The sequence below is a fragment of the Rhinatrema bivittatum genome, chromosome 10 (assembly GCF_901001135.1).
Source record: "Rhinatrema bivittatum chromosome 10, aRhiBiv1.1, whole genome shotgun sequence".
In the NCBI taxonomy this organism is placed as follows: domain Eukaryota; kingdom Metazoa; phylum Chordata; class Amphibia; order Gymnophiona; family Rhinatrematidae; genus Rhinatrema; species Rhinatrema bivittatum.
The window spans coordinates 111,204,738-111,222,329 of record NC_042624.1 but is presented as its reverse complement, the minus strand read 5'-3'; the positions used below and the strand labels follow the sequence as shown (position 1 = coordinate 111,222,329).

Below are 17,592 nucleotides of genomic sequence, written 5' to 3'. Positions count from 1 at the left end.
TATTTTGATTTCCATTCCAGAACTATTGAGACTCTAGCAGCCACCAACAGATGTGTTGCCAGGGACTATGCCCCTTTAATTGGCAACCCCAAAAAGCTGTCAGAGAAAAGTTTTCTTGATGTAGGACCTCTAATTGTATTCCTTTTGAAAAAGTGGCACTTAACAACTTTGAGAAATACTTTCTAGCATTTAATAGAAATGGATCTTTTAATTCAGGGAACAAAAGTAATGTTCACCTCCTCTTCCACCTTCTCCTCCCCAAAAAACCTGTTCCAACATGGATAGTCCCTTTTTCTGCCAGGATTTAAATACTTTAGCAACTGTCCAAAGTAGGAAAGTCAAATTTCGTACTTTTGTAATTAGTAGAGGAAGGGTCTTTAACACAACCTTTTTTTTTCCTTATATACATCCCACATTTTTACAGTATGGGCTACAAACAGGTTATCATTGCCAATGAAATTCTTTAATCTTAGACAAATTTACATGATGTCGTTTAATTTACCTCTATAGTAGTTGAATTTCTCTGTTTTGACCAATATCTTACTTTCCACATTCAGTCCCCAATTATAGACTGAGCTCAGCTGACATTCCAGAAGTTTGGCATTTTTTTGGACTCCCAGCCCTCCTTTTAACATATCCATAAATTATTCTTTTGGAAATTCCTGGACTATACAAGTTCTATATACAATCTAAGAATTATTTTCTGCAATGTTTGAAGAATTCCCTCTGGAATTAGTATTGGGAAAGTTTGGACATAGCAAAATTTTTAACACAACCACACCAGGGTATGGGGAATGCAGAATATCTTTACTAACATGCAAAACATTTTACTACTTATTAAGAAAGGCAAGATAATTAGCTTTATCGTGGGATTTTGTTGTGTTTATTTTGATTTAATGTTACTGAAAATAGAAAAACATAGTTCAGAGTATACTTGTTTGATTGCTGACTGATTATGTAATAGGATGTTTGCAAACATTTGTACTGGAGATTTGATTTCTTGATTTTCAAAAAAATCAGAGATTTTATACATCCCCCTGAATATCATTTATTAGGTTTATCCCTAAATATTTAAGACTTCCTTCAGCTCACAAACAAAAAATAGCTCCTATTTCTATCTACTTCTGAATCTTTCAAATTTATATTCAAAGCTATACTTTTTGTAGTTTGCTTTAAAAGCTGAAGCTATATCTGAAACTCCTATTTCTTTTAGTAAATTTGTCATGATAAATTATATATTGTTAAGGCCAGTGCAATGTCATCAGCAAACTGCTAATTTTACTTCCTGGGCCCCTGATTTTATCCCTGTAATATGTATGGCAAAAGGCTCCATCACCAAAGCAAAAATCGGTGGAAACAAGAAGCACTTCTGCCTTGTATATTTCAAAACATTAAATGGTTGAGTTTATCCCCATTGATTTTGACTCTAACTCTTTGTGCTTCATAAGGTTATGAGACACAAGTGGAAAAATGCACCTCTGGCTTTTCTTTTTTTTTTTGCTTAAATATATGCAACCTCTGCTAGGCAAATATTTGTTATGGTTTATGGGTTTTGTGGACCCTTGGCCTGAGGTGAGACTTGTTACCACCTGTGGGGAGGAGCCACACATGTCTACACTGTCAGGGGGCGAGGTCAGGTGCAGCAGGAGCTCTGGGAGAGAGTCTGTGGGGACATCCCGAGGAGCAGGGTGAGAGACACAGCACTGAGGAACCCCACAGTATACAGGTGGGACTGGAGAGCAGTACCTGGGCAGAGACCTCCGAGAGGGTGGTGCTAGGCAGGCCCGAGGAGCGGGAGCGTGAGGCAGGAAGTGCAGGAGGTATGCTGCTGAGGGAACCCTGAGGGGTGGAGCTGCATAGCAAGGAAGGTACTGATGCGATGACGTAGGCTAACTCGCGGAGCGGAAAAGCCTGAGTCAGGTCTCCAGGTAATAACGTAAGCAAACCCGAGAAGCGGGGAAGGTGTGGGTACTGTCACTGAAGTAAATGAAGGCACAGCCCCGAGGAGCGGGGAAGCGCAGACAGTCTCTGGTATAGAATGTAGGCACTGCCCTGAGCAGCGGGGAAGCACAGACAATCTCTAATGGAGAACGTAGGCACTGCCACGAGGAGCGGGGAAGGACAGACAGTCTCTGCTGTAGAACGTAGGCACTGCCCTGAGCAGCGGGGAAGCACAGACAGTCTCTGGTGGAGAACGTAGGCACTGCCTTGAGGAGCGGGGAAGCACAGAGATAGGTCTCCCAAGTGGTGAGAGTGTTCCCAGAGACAACCCCGAGGAGTGGGGAAGCCAGCGTGTAGGACTCCTGGAAGGCGCAGGGCTAGCTTGAAGAGTGGGGGAAGCCAGGAGACCAGGTCTCTGAAGAGAGCGCACGCATGCCCCCGAGGAGCGAGTACCTGAGCCAGGGTCCAGAGTCCAAGGAGGGTCCAAGTCAGTCACCACAGGTCCGAGGAGACAGGAGCAAGTAGAGTAGCGATGGAACTCGTTGCCAAGTCAGCTAGCAAGGGTCGAAGGCGGTGCTTAAGAACCCTGACCAAGTGATGTCATCAGTCAGGGACGCCCCTGAGGTTCCCGCCGTAGCATCTTCAAAAGAGGGCCCGGTGGTGCGCGCATGCGCGCGCCTAGGAAGGTCTGGAGTCAGCGTGGGTGGTGGCAGCGTCCCAGCCGCCACAATGAACCTTGAGATGCGTGGCGGTAGAGGCTAGCCCCCACCTCGAGCAGGCCCAGAGAGGCGAGCAGAGCAACACAAGACATGAGTAGACGCAGTCACAGCCGTCTGCGACCGACGGTCATAACAATATTATGTCCATATTTCCTGATCTGAATTACAGCTGCAATCACATAGTGCTCCTTTTGGCGCAGTTTGTATGTTATTTAGACACACCGGAAATTCTTGTTTGATGTGCCATTCGATTCTGTCACTATAAGATCTAAAGTTGTGGCAAGCGTTTTTGTTTTACTGCTGAATTTCTGTCTGTGTTGTGCTTCTGCCAAAATAAGATGTCCTTTTTTAAAATGTGATTACATTTACTTTGCTATACAGACTTTAGGTCCCTCCCGATGCAGTTACCCTGAAACACAGCCCATGTTGGGGGACCGATGGTTGTGTTTGAAATAATACTGTTGTGTTGATACATCCTAAGAAGTATTAAATCTTCCTTTTTGAACCTACCAATTGACTTGTGGACATCACTATTTGCCAACCTCTCCTTTGATTGTGAATCCATATTGATGGATGGCTGTCTCACCTGTGCTAGGCATACATAAAATAAAAACCCAGGGCCAGTGCTTCCATTAGGCAAACTAGGCAGTTGCCTAGAGCATCAAGATTTTTGGGGCAGCAAAATCCTGCCAGTGTGAATTCTAGAGGGATGCTAATTCACAGCCAATACTGTCAAAGAACAGAGCGCTGTGCTGGAGCCACTTCCACCAGTAGTTAAATTGGGATGGAGGGGTGAATGACCAAAGCTTTACCTAGGGTGCCAAATATGCTTACATTGGCCCTGTAAAAAGCAGGTGCTGTTTTTTTGTTTAACACCCTAGTTTGTGGGTTAAAAAATGGTTGAATAGATGATGCAGTAGATCAGGCTCAGAGTTATCCTCAATGATCCTTCTTACTGGACAGGGAAAACCCTCTCCCCTCTGTGGCTTGAACAGACTTCCCGTCACATCATACCTCCAAAGAATCCAAATCTCATGAAAAAGGTTCAGTTTGCACTCTGGATGGGTGGTTCCAATAATGCCTAATTTATTAAACACAAAACAAGGGTATACAAGTTTCATAAATGTCCACAATAGAGAGTTCAAACAGCAAGTAGTAAAAATAAAACACTTCAGCATCATGACAAAATCCAGCATGGGGAATTCATTCCTGACACATTTCACCACAGTTCATCTGAGAAAATCAGACACTTGTTCCATTTGAGACTGAGATAAATATTGACATTTCCAAGACAGGCTGTTCTCTTTGATGGGGCTCCAGAGTATAACAGTTATTCTCTCCATAGAAAATTGTGTCTCTCTGTACCAGGGAGCATAATGCACATTGCAAGCAGACTAAAAGTGGCCAAAAATTGCTAGATAAAATGAGCATGCATACACTGCAAGTCTCATCCTTTATACCAGGAAGATGTGACTCTATGACATCACCCAGGCTTAAAGGTACAATTATAATTGTACATTCTTTACCATTGAAAATGCAGCCTATTAGCTTCTATGGATTATGTAGAAGTTAAAGGATGAAAACATTAGTGGACATATGGACCATAAATGGGATCTTGGCCACATATACAATCAATAAAACCTGGCTCAACTCTATCAAATGCTTTTTCTATGTAAAGAGATAAGACATTATAGAAACAGAATATGATGGCAGATAAAGACCACATGGCCCATCAAGTCTGCCCATCCATACCTCCTCCATACCCCTTGCTTAGCTTTATAATCCCTTCCTCTCCATCAGAGTTTCTTTCTTGATTTCTGATACTGTCTCTGTCTCCACCACCTCCACTGGAAGTTTGCATCCACCATCCTCTTCATAAAGTAGTATTTTTTTTTTTTAGATTACTCCAGAATTTACCTACTCCAGATTTTATCACATGACACCTCATTCTAAAGCCGCTTTCCATTGGAAAAGATATGCCTCCTGTGCATTTAATCCTTGAAATTATTTAAATGTTTCTATCATATCTCCCTTTTTCCTCATTTCCTTCAGGATACACGTTTAGATCTTTAAGTTTATTTCCATCCATTTTATATTCTTTTGAAGGTAAGTCTCAGAATTGTACACTGTACTCCATATGAGGTCTTACTAGACATTTAGGGGTAGATTTTAAAAGCCCTGCGCGCGTAAATCCTGTCGATTTCGGAGCGGCCTCGGAGGGAACGGAGGCAGGCTATGCAGCTCGGTGCGCAGGCTGCCGATTTTGTGCAGCCTTGCGCGCGCCGACCCTGGATTTTAAAAGATACGCATGGCTACGGTTTCTCTTTTAAAATCCGGCATACTTTTGTTCGCGACGGTTGCGCGAACAAAAGCACGCGTGTATTTTTTTTAAAAATCTGCCCCTTACTGTATACAGATACAATATCACCTCTTTTCTTCTGCTATTCTTCTTCCTATCACTCATTTACTAGCTTTTGCTGTTGCCTTATCTTCCAACAGAGTTCAGGTAAACTGTTGGAGAATTAGTTTGTATTTGTTCAGCAGAAGAGGGATTTCAAGGGTCAGTCCACTGCTGAACCTGGAGGAGCCCATCTCAATGAAGTGCAGGTGTGCCTCATCTGTATTCACCATCACAGGTGCAAAAGTCTTTTTGTAAACCCAATGATCAAATTATTTTAATTTTAAAGCTGAATGACTCACCACAAGTACTTGGTAGGGACCTTTCCACTAAGGCTGTAAACAGTCCTTTCACTGGAATACCTTGAATAGTACAAATTCACCTGGCTGAACATCTGGCATTTTTAGATTGGGTGGACCCATTAATGTTGCAGTTCTTAACCTACTGATATAACTGTGAAACAAAATGCAAAATCAGTTCATCCTGGGCAAAGTCAATAACCACAGGTGATTTTGGCATGGAAATTGTAGGCATGCATATGGATAGCAGATTTTATAACATGCGTGCGTTGACTTGCTCATGTTATAAAATCGGAGCTTCCATGTGTATGCACCAGGAACCACGTGCACATGGATGCCCACACAGCCCTTTTAAAATTTACCCCAATATCTTTTCTACTGTTAATGTGCATACAATAGTTAAAACCCATTGGAATTGTAATACCTTCTTTGGCATGGCTATAAAGTCCATTTGCAGTCTCACAAAAGGGTCTCAAGGGGCTTTCAAATGTGTGGGTGCAACCTGAACCTTTTTCTACATTATGAACTGTGTAGGTTCTACAAATTTAAGTAACATGTTGTACAGCAACACCAGTATTGAGAATTTCATTCGTAACTTTCAGACAGAAAATCTAAAAAAATTTGATAGGCAAATACCTCTCACTGTATAGCACATAAAACAAAAAGAGGTAACAAAATGTAAACCACATCGGGTTAGCATTAACCACTTTTCTCAAGTAGCATGATGTTTATTCTACTAGTGGACTTAGCATCCGATATTGTGCACAAAGAGAGAGATTTTTAAAATGTTGCTTATGCAAAAATGCCCACATACGTATGCATGTGGACTGCACGTGAGCAACGCAGATTTAAAAAAGTCGTGAAGTATGTATATATATATATATATATATATATATATATATATATATATATATATATACCAGTGCATGCAACAAAAATAAGAGGGTGGAAAAGGGGCAGGGCATGGGCATTCCAGGGTGGTACCAACAGTTACACACATAACCCAATATTTGAGTTCTGGGGGCCAGCAGGTCTCATTAGCAGCAGTACATAGTGAGTTCATACAGGCTGGATCCAGTATCATCCAATCAGAATCATACACACCCAAAGTATACGAGCTGAAACACAGTATCCAATATACACTAACTCAATTCGATACTATAAATTTGACAAAAAATGAAGCACCTCGTAAATCAAATCACAAAATGATATAATGTTGCATCAACAAAAAAGCCAATCTATTTTTTTTTTATTCAGTGCAAGAGGATGTACTATGTTGAGATGGTTGCCTCAGGGACTACTGCATGAAAGAACTTCAAGTAGAACGATTCCAGTCAGTGAACAAACAGGTAATGCATACGGTACTCCTTGCAGAAGAGGACCAGAAGGCTCATCTGCATACAGCTCCCAGCATCCCCCGGGAGAGGAGTCCAGAGGTCACTGCAAGCGATCCAGGCTTCGAACTCCACAGCCCCAGCTTCCAGAGACCCCGCACCCTTTGCAGCAGGAGAGGACCGGAAGTGGGAGCATTGAGAGGAGACAATCATCTTGCTGGTGGCTGAAGAGAACTGGTAAGTACTGCTTTATGAAATTTTAGGACTTAAAACATTTGGGGAGAGGTGAAATAGTAGGGTATATTCTTTAGTGTTTGCATGTGTCTGAGATAATAAGCAAACCAGAGGGAGTGAATTCTGTCTGTCTTTCCATCCCTAGCTCATCCTTTGATTTATAGGTGAGACACTTTCTCATTAAAAATCAATCAGGCTCTTATCTATATCACATTACTGTACCAGTCCTTACTGAGAGTTTAATCATCCTCTTGTAGGTCACTACCAGATTAATAGTGAATACATCAATAAATTTAAAGGACTCTAATTGAACAAATTCCTATGGACAGAACAACCTAAATTTAACTAGGAGCTCAACAAAATTAAATGAAGGCAGCAGTCCAGCAGCAAGAGGGAGGACTTCCAGTCTTTTACATAAAGTGTCACATGTGTGATTTTTACCCACTGGTGAGAGATCGTATATGTGCATCCGGTGCAAAGAGCTCCTGGCTCTCAGAGAACGAGTCCAATCTCTGGAGGCTAGAGTGGCAGACCTGAAGGAACTGAGGCAGACAGAGAGGTATATAGATGAGACCTTCAGGGACATAGTAGCGGAGTCCCAACTCCAGTCTGGCAGTCCTGGTGTTGCCTTGGATCAAGAAAATCTGCTGGTCGGAAAGCATCACCATGGAGTAGCAGGAAGTGATCCTATAACAAGGACCTCCTCTCGAGGTGATGCATTGTCCTCTCACACCGTGAACAATTCTCCCAGGGCTACTGCCCAGAAGGGAAGGGTTAGGCTGGCCATTAAAGTTAGAAATGTAGATAGCTGGGTGGCAGGTGAACGAGGACTGCCTGGTAACTTGCCTGCCTGGTGCGAAGGTGGCGAACCTCATGCATCACCTAGATAGGATTTTAGACGCTGCTGGGGAGGAGCTGGCTGTCATGGTATATGTGGGCACCAATGGCATAGGAGAATGTGGGAGGGAGGTTCTGGAAGCCAAATTTAGGATTTTAGGTAGAAAGCTGAAATCCAGACCCTCCAGGGTGGCATTCTCTGAAATGCTCCCTGTTCCACGAGTATGTCCCCAGAGGCAGGCAGAGCTCCAGTCTCAATGCATGGTTGAAACAATAATGCAGTAGATTCAGTTTTGTAAGGAACTGGGTAACCTTTTGTGGAAGGGGAAGTCTTATCCAAAAGGATGGGCTGCACCTTAACCAGAGTGGAACCAAGCTCTGATGCTAACATTTACATAGAAACATAGAAATGACGGCAGAAGAAGACCAAACGGCCCATCCAGTCTGCCCAGCAAGCTTCACACATTTTCTCTCTCATTTAAAAAGGAGATAGATCAGCTTTCCCCCTAGAACAAGGGGGAAAGCCAATAGTTGCTCTGCGGTGCATGGTTCGGAGGGAGGTATCTTCAAAGTATACTAATGAAATAGGAGAATTAAAGCCCCCCCCCCCACCTGAGTTCTGGTGACATCATCTTCAGGCGACTTACTGGGCCTATTTCAGCCATGACCCTGCAGTGCACAGCCACAGGCGTGCCGAAACAGCGCACCCCTTCTGAAGAATTTCTTTGGAGATTATCTTCTTGTACCATATAGGAAAAAAAAAGGAAGAGTAAAATTTCTACTTCCTCTTCTTTGATTATTAGAGGCCCTATGGACTCCCATGTTACAAGGTCTCTCAATTTAACCCTGAGGGGTGAGAAAGAAGAGGTTTCATTTAGCTCTGGAGCCTTAGCCCAGGTTTATCTCTGCCTCCACTGCAGCTCTAGATGCTGTCTTTAGAGGGAGAGTCTTTAACCCCTGAAAAAGAAGGGTTTACCAGAAACTCGCATGTTGGTAAAGGATGTCTCATTGAACATAATTCAGAACAGCCAGTCTATGACTGTTAGCGTTGCTGATGGGGTAATGGTTCAGCCTTATAATGCTCCAATCCCGCCCCCTGAATGAGAGTTTTGAAGATTCTGAGGAGCCTTGTAATATCTTTTTTTAGTGGATGTTTGGAGGGTGGCCTCCAAAATGGCCTCCAAAATGGAAAGATCATGAAGGTCGTTTATGTTCATCTGAGAATGCAGTCACTATGTTGAAATCTCAAACAGCAATGGAGCAAGCTCTAAGAGCTTCCCACGTGAAAGATAGTCTAATCATTCACAACCGATTAGAAAATGTTGAAAACTTTCAACACGGGAAGAATTTACGTTTTTTAAATTTCCCTGTGACTAGATTGATTGCAGCTAATAAAATGTTTAAAAAGTATTTGTGTGAAATCCTTTTTTTTTTTTATGCTGAAAGGCTCCCAATGTTATCAAAAATTTATATTCTCAAAAATAAGAGGAATATTGATCTTGAGGAAGAGCAGATGGATGTGTTAACCTCTAGCTCTCCTAACAGTCCTAATCTGTCTGAATTCTTAAAGATTTCCCCAGATGACATCCCTCTTAGAGCAACTCTCCTGGTATCCCTTTGTGTAGCCCGTGATAAGTATGAAGTCTTTCAGAGATATTTTCTTAATAAATATTTATTTATTTTTAACTTTTCTATACCGATGTTCCTGTATGGAATACATATCACATCGGTTTACAATGTAACTGCAACATTCGCTTGGGAGCGATACAATGAACCAGGGGAATCATTTTAACAGAGGCGTAGGGGACTACTATCTATACATTTAACCATCTATTCATATAACAGCAGATATAAACTAGAACCAACCGTGTAGAATACTGATTAGGCAAGGAGAGAACCGAATTGCTAGCTTGCGAGAGAGATACGGTGGGAGGGGAGAGGATAGATTGAAGCAGGGGGATTATAAGGAATTCCCCGTTAAAATGAGGTTTCTGTGTCTCATCTGTTAGGCAACATTACAAAAAGAATGGATGGAAATGGATGTTCAGCCAAATAAATCATTTGATTGGCAGAATGCACCCAAGAATTTTATAATTTCTCTTTGATAATGGGAATAGGGCTCATGTCACCAGATCCCAGCTCTGGTTTAATTGAACTACAGGAGCAGGAGGAAGTTGTTGCATCATACAAAAGAAGGATATCATCCCTAAGGTTACAGATGGTAATAAGTATATAAATACATGAAGGTATTAATGAAAAAAGATTCCAGTTTCAATATATATCTCTCACCTGAAGGAATCCAATATGAATAATATGCAAAAGAGATTTGTTAAATCTTAATAAAAATCTTTAATTTCTTATTTCTTATTCTGTGGTCAGAAGGTACAAATATTTCCCGATGTTTCCTATGTAACAATGTCGTAGGAAGCAATTTCTGTTGTTGAGACAGAAGGTATTGTCCTTGGGGGCAACTTTCTTTCTCAAATTTCCTTGTAAGTATTTAGGGGTAGATTTTAAAAGGTGCGCAGGCTTCCCAGCGCGCGCACGTGGACACCCCAATTTTATAACATGCACGCGCCAGCACTCGCATGTTATAAAATCCATGGGCTGCGCGCACGTGTGGGCGGTGCACACAGAGGGACCTAATTTTGTAAAAGAACGCGTGGTGATGAAGTCAGGTCTTCCCCCATTCCCTCCCAGTCCGCTCCAATTAAGGAGCGGACTGGGAGGGAATGCGTGCGCACCTTTTAAAATCTACCCCTAAATACTTACAAGGAAATTTGAGAAAGAAAGTTGCCCCCGAGGACAATACCTTCCGTCTCAACAACAGAAATTGCTTCCTCTCCATCCGCTCCAATTAAGGAGCGGACTGAGAGGGAACTTCCCTACCCCCCTACTTAAACACCCTCCCCCCTCTCCTCCCCAGCCCTTTAACTCATCCTAAATACTTACCATTTTTTTGTTGCACTACTACTACTGCAGAAATAGTTTGTGTGCGCCGGGATAGCAGCCAATGGCCACTGTCCTGGCCGGCCTCTGGCCCGGCCCGCCCCCTTTTCAGGGCCCAACAATTATGCGAGTATTGTCACTTATTTGCGCGGCCGGGTCTTTTTGAAAATGCGCACGGCATGTGCAAGGACCGGCCACTCGTGTAATTGACACTATGGGTCAGATTTTAAGTATTACGCATGGGCGTAGATTTGTGCGCGCAACTCGGTGCGCACAAATCTACGCCCGATTTTATAACATGCATGCGCATGTTATAGAATCCAGGGTCGGCGCGCGCAAGGGGTGCACACTTTTGCACCTTGCGCGTGCCGAGCCCTAGGGGAGCCCCGATGGCTTGCCCCATTCCCTCAGAGGCCGCTCCGAAATCGGAGCGGCCTCGGAGGGAACTTTCCTTCCAACCCCCCCCTCAGTTAAAGAAGTTGCGCCTGCCTCTGGGCAGGCATAGGTTGCGTGCGCCGGCCAAGGGCTGGCGTGCGATCCCCTGGCCTAGAAGCCCTACGGAGGCCTCTGGCCCCACCCCTTTTTTCAAGCCCCAGGACATACGTGTGTCCCATGGCTTGCGCGAGTTGCCAGGCCTATGCAAAATAGGCTCGGCGCATGTAAATCCAGCTGGATTTACGCGCGCAGGCCTTTTAAAATCTGGCCCTATTTGCGTGCGTGGCTGATTTAAAATTTGGCCATTAGCATCTTACCAGAAAAATAGGTTTTATGTACTGATCCTATATATTTGAAACTTTCTTGAAGGATAAGACAGAGGAATAATACTCTATATTAGTACGTAACCATTTGGAAAGAGGCTGCAGATTCTAATATATAAGTAATCTCTCATCTCTTGATTGTTTATTTTTCTTTTAATGGATATTTCTTGTTTGCTTGACCCAATATTTGGTGGGCTTGTTCATATACTGGTGGATATAGTTGCCTTTTGAATTTATTCCTGTATGATGATGTGCAATGTCATGGTTTTCTTTAACTTTATTGGATGTAAACGATTTAAATTTAATAAAGATGCAAATTAAAAAAAAAAAGCATTGAGGCCAAATTAATGGCCATCATGGGAGTGCGTGCAGCATTGTCTTTTCCACTCTGGGTGTTGACCAGCAGCATCTTTCTGTAAGGCAAACAAATCAGTTAGGGAAACATTCCCTGGAACCTGTAAAGGAAGTGTCTGTAGAGTTTAGAGACAGGAAGCAGACAAAATAAAAAGTAGGCCAGTCGCCTTAGATACAGGGATGTCTTTATTAAAGGAAGAGTAATTCCACGGGATAAAACATTTAAGTGCCCGACTCAGGCCGAGTTTCGCCCAAGATTAGGACTGCATCAGGGGCTAAAAAACAACAAATGTTATAATCAATATATTTGAACATGTACACAATCTTTAATATTCTATATATAAAATATATTTAATAAATAAGTCAAATTAATTTAAAACTAAGTAAATGTTAATTATTCAACAAAGAAATTCTGAAAAACAGAATGGCATAGATAAAACATCTATATTGTATATGACACAAAATAAATATAAGGATAAATGCATATGAATCAGTTATGTAGAAAAATGAGGTCTAATTGCATGCATGTATTGAAAAATGATATATCTATTGTGAAAAAATCATAAAATGTACGAGTATTTATGTAATTACTGTCGGGATATGGGGGAGCAGATGAAGTTAAGAGGGGAATAAAAGAGAAAAAAAGGGGGTGGGGTTTCCTAATTGTACAAATCAATAGTTGCGATGCAATATCCAACTAAGGATATAATCAATTTGATCAGTGAAGTATATTAGGCTTTTATCTGGGTTAGTAAATGCCCTAAAACATTTCATTTGGATTAACAGTTTTAATGGGATATAAAGATATTATCTTACCCTGTTAGTAGACTACGATAAATCACAAGGTTTTCCTCACAAAAGGACTTGTTTTCCCATATATTTATAAAGCTGAGGAAAAGTCAAGAGTAAATAATTATCACAAATCAGATAATTGTATGGGAAACTGTATAAGAGGTGAACCATTTTCTCAAATGAATGATACTGGTTGAAGCCCATTGCGGGCAACAGCCTGTGCATAACGGTTTTAGAGGACTTACAAATCTGTTACTTATTCCCTTTTCTGATTAGGCTGTTGGTCCTATATAGTTGTGTATTTTTTGTGGCACAAGCAGGACTCATTAGCTCATGTTTCTCTTTTGACCAGATATAATTTTGGCCATGTGCATAACAGAAAGTATGGCTTTGAGATCTTGAACAAACCTGTATTTATCCCTGCCAGATGTCTGGATGGGTACAATGAGAGTACAAGTGCATCTCGCTTCGGATGGAAATCTGGTTTGACCTCTGCCTGGACTTCCGATATGCCTGACCACTTCCTGCCCCTGACCTCTGCCTGGACCCCGGATAGGCCTGACCTCAGCCTGCAGGGCTCCTCCCTGCAGGTAGGGTCAATCTTGCCTAGCCCAAGCTCCACAGACGTAACAGATCTGAGCAAGTTTGGTGGAGGAGGGAAGAAGGGGAGACTTTCTTTTGACTTTTAAACATTTTTTTACATTTTGTTCTGGATAAATGAAACAAAATACATTTACATTTATTTGAATTTATAGACCACCTAACACTGTGAGGCCTAGGCTGTTGCGATTCGGCTGTGGCAGGAGCCACGAGCCGCCTCTTACCTCCCGTGCCCGGATGCCGCCGATGTCGGGCCTTCATCGCGGCAGGAGCTGTGGCCTCTGCTCGCCTCTTTGCGGCCTGGAGGCCGTCCACCAGACTCCTCTTCACCATGGCAGGAGCAGCGGACTTCAGCTTCTTATTCGCGGCTGGAGCCGCCGATGCCCTCACCGCTCTGCGGTCCGGAGGGGCCTTCATCCCTGGTGACTTCCCATGGCTGGAGCCGCCCCCACCTGCTTCCTCAGCAACAGGGAGGCTGTCTCCTGCATCAGGGCCTGCTCGAGGCCCAGCTTCCTCCTGCTCCAGCTCCTGCACAGCAGTGGCAGTGACGCCACTGTCCAGGGTCCTGCTTCCTGTTCTTGCTCCTCCTAGGGGGCGAGGCCGTGCCTCTCTCCCCTTCTTAAAGGGACAGTGAAGGTGCAGTCCAATTGGCTCCACCTGTAGCTCCTCCCAGGAAGTTGCCTCTTCTGCCTTACAAATGGGCTCTGAGCTCATTCAGCCATCGCCTTGGCAAGGAGCGAGCCTCCTTGGGGCAGTCCTCCCTTGGACTGCCGTCTTCTGTTCCTGCCCGGCATCCACCGTCTTGGATGCCTCGTCCATGTTCCTGTGATGTCTTCAGTCTTCCTTGTCTTGACATCCTCCGTCTCCTGATGTCTCCATGACTGTGCAAGTCTCCTGAGGTTCCTGACTTTTAACCTCCCTTGCACTGAGTCCCGCCTCAGTGTTTTGGCTCGGAGTTCCGTCTCTAGGTACCTGTCTCAGATGTCTCCCTAAACTGTGTCCGGGCCCTTGGAGCTCCTTGCTCTTGACTCCGTCTCTTCAATGTCCAAGTCCTCGTCTTCAGTTCCAAGTGCCAAGTCGTCTCTCTAGCTTCAGTTCCAAGCCTTCGTCTCTTCAGAACTCCATTTCCAGATGAGGTTCGTCTCACCGCAAGGGCACACACCACTTGTCCCGCAATCGGGAGCGCCCCCTAGCGCTCTCCACCATCGCAGTGCAACATAGGCGGTGAACAAAATTACATACACAATATAATAAAAGAATAAACATGAGACAGCATAAAATCAATAAAACTAGATGACAAGACAAAGTAAATAATATAAAATAATCTAAAAGCTAACTTGTTAAAATTTAAAATAGATAATAAATGAAAATAAAAAGCAAATCTTTAAAAATCACTAGGCAAAAAAGGACAAAAAATTAACCATAAGCCAAATTAAATAAAAATGTCTTGATTTGTTTTCTAAATTTGAGCGAGTCACATTGCCTGATATCTACAGGAAAGGAGTTCCATAAAGTTGGTGCTGCAATAGAAAAAGCGCACTCATGAGTAATATGGAGCCTGGCTAGTTTGGGAGATGGAATTTCCAATAAGCCTCGCTGTGAGGAGCGCAGCAGGCTCATAGGTCGATAGAATTTAAGAATTGCATTGGCCCAATGACATGTTTGGTCATTAAGAAGTTTGTATACAAGCATTCCAAATTTATATTTAATGGTATCATGTCCGACTAGTTTGTAGTATCATCTGGGCCTCCTCAAGGGTCAGTTTTATCAGCTGCCCTTTTTAACATCTATATGTTTTTTTATGTGAATCCCTTGGTGTTCAATTCAGAATGTATGCCAACGACGTGCAGTTATTTTTTCCTATTAAAGAAAACATTTTGGCTACATTTTCATTTGCCAAAGAGGTTATAAATAAAATTCATCTTTTGAGGCATAGTAACCATTTAAAGTTGAATCCTAATAAGACCAAAGTTCTTTGTTTCTCTCCAACTAAAACATAATGAAATAAATAAAATATTTGATCATAATCTTTCCACTTTCTCTGTTCTAGGAAATCTCATTCCCTTTAAGGAATTAGTTTGAAATTTAAGAATCATCTTTGATGGCACTTTATCTTTTAAAGCTCAGATACAGCAGCTTCTTAGAGGGGGTTACTACAAGTTAAGATTACCGAGGCATGTTAAATTTAATCGTGACCTAGAGGATTTTCAAACTATTTTGCAGGCTTACATTTTAACATGCATCGATTACAGTATTTCATTATATTTTGGGTTACCGAACTCTAGATTAAAGGTATTGCAATTTTATAGACATCTGCTGTCCGTCTTATCACTAACATATTACTCTTAGTCTAAAGTTCCTTCCCTGGCTACCGGTTTTACAAAGAATTAAATTTAAACTATTGGTTCTAATTTTTAAGGTACTAAAGCGTGATGAGCCTGTGTTGCATGTCCCGGCTGTGGCAGGCCCTACTCAGCTCCGATGGCCGGGTCCTGGACCTGGCCCTTCCTCTTTTGCAGCTGTAGGCAGCCGCCTATGCGCTCGCGCTGCTACCATTTCCCCAGGTTCCTCCGGCTGCTCCGCGGCTTCCTCCGGTCCAGTCGGGTCTCCCCACGTGCGCGGGAGACACCACCATGTAGTTCCAGTTATTTTGCCTTAGTCGCGCGCACGCCTTCCCCGACTTTAAAGGGGCCGCAGCGGGAAACCTGCCCATGGCCACGGATGATGACGTCGCCGAGCCCTGCTACTTAAGGCAGGCTGTGCCATCCGGGCTTTGCCTTGGCAACAGGTCACCACGCTTCCTATCGTGTGCTTAGTTGCTACTCCAAGTTCCTGCTCCTGTGCTTGTTTGTTCTAGTCCTGCGTTCCTGTTCCAGTTCCCTGTTCTTCGCTCGTTCCTGACCACGCTTTGGATGAATTCCTGGCTTTGACCCTCGCTTATTCCTGACCACGCCTTGGATAGATTCTTTGGCTCTGACCCTTGCTCGTACCTGGCCTTGTCTCCAGCTGCCTGCCCTGACTACAGCCTGAACGTCACTTTGCCTCCAGCCGACTGCTTGGACTTGGCCTTTCTTAGGCTCTTGCCTACTTTCAAGCCCGGACTTAACCTGTTCCTGTTCACTAGCCTGCCTCAGCCTGTCCGGGCTTCTGTATCCAGGCCCTGTCTTGAACTCAGCTCCTTCGGACCCTGTGTCTCCGTTGCTTCCTGGCTCCCTGCCTTCAACATCTTTCTTGGGACCAACCATGTGGAGGCCTGCCTAAGACCAGACAGCCCCGGTACCCAAGGGCTCAACCTGCAGGGAACGAGGGCTGGTATTGGCGAAACTCCAGTCAGCCTCCACTTCCCGTTCAGCTCCGCCTCCCGACGATGGGGACCCATGGGGGCTTCCCCATGGGTAGCGTCAACTCCACTTCGAGCCAAGGGTCCACCTCTGCAACAGCCTGTTTATTTAAAGTCTTTATTGATCCCTTACTTACTGAGTTGGACATTAGGTTTTAGTGAGAAAAATGTTGCTAGTTTCCTCTCCCGGAGCCACTCACTCAGCACCCGTCAAGCATGTTTTTGTTTCTGTTTGTTGGAATCCTTTGCCCACAGAGATGAGAGAGATTAATGATGCAGTGAAGTTTAAAAGCAGCTTAAGACTTTACTTTGTAATTAGTCTGCTTTTCATTGTTAATATTCTAAGTTTTATTTTATTTTCATTGTGTCATACATTTGTATTTTACGACTGCATTATGTTTCCCTGTACTCCGCTTAGCACTGTTATACAATATTTAAATAAATAAATAACTCTTGTGATATTTAAGCCCCCAATCTTTTTTTGCAGCAGTCTGGAAGATGTTATTACAGTTTTGCATACATTTGCTCATGGCGCATTACTTAAAATGTTAAATAGGTCAAACTTATGAAAACTCTTATTTTAACCATGCTTTAATAAAATAAAAATTTTATATCTGGATGTTTCCATTTGTTGTTTTCTTAAATTATTTTGTTTCCATTCTTTCCCCTTTCCTTTATACCTTTTTTTCCTTCAACTTTTTCGTTTCACGTCTTCAGTTTCCTTCACTTTCTCTTCATCCACTCTCTACGCCAGCCTCTTTCCATTCACACATTTTCATCGAGTTTTTCTTAGCCATTCTCTTTCCAACCCCCACTTCCGCTTGAGGCAGAACGTTTATGCTTGGGAAGTGGCACCAAGAACCCTGTCGGGGGGAAGATGCCACTAACAGAACTCAGAACACTGAGGATTCGGGAAATCTAAATTGGAACATCTACCGGTATCTCACTGTCCCGCCAGCAAGCATCCTTAACCAGGGCACATGCGTACTGAGTTCCAGGCGCCGCCCTTCCGCCGAACACGCCTCCAGAACCCCTAC

The 17,592-nt window shown here is 43.3% G+C and overlaps 1 long non-coding RNA gene across 1 annotated transcript; it reads right to left on the bottom strand.

Annotated features, from left to right (window-relative positions):
* Window positions 1-11,991: 11,991 nt before the first annotated feature.
* On the bottom strand, window positions 11,992-17,552 carry LOC115100158. The gene is made up of 3 exons (XR_003858979.1): window positions 17,236-17,552; window positions 12,640-12,711; window positions 11,992-12,098 (listed from the first exon to the last, which is right to left on the bottom strand). It is a non-coding gene; the product is annotated as an uncharacterized LOC115100158 (long non-coding RNA).
* Between the last annotated feature and the right edge of the window lie 40 nt (window positions 17,553-17,592).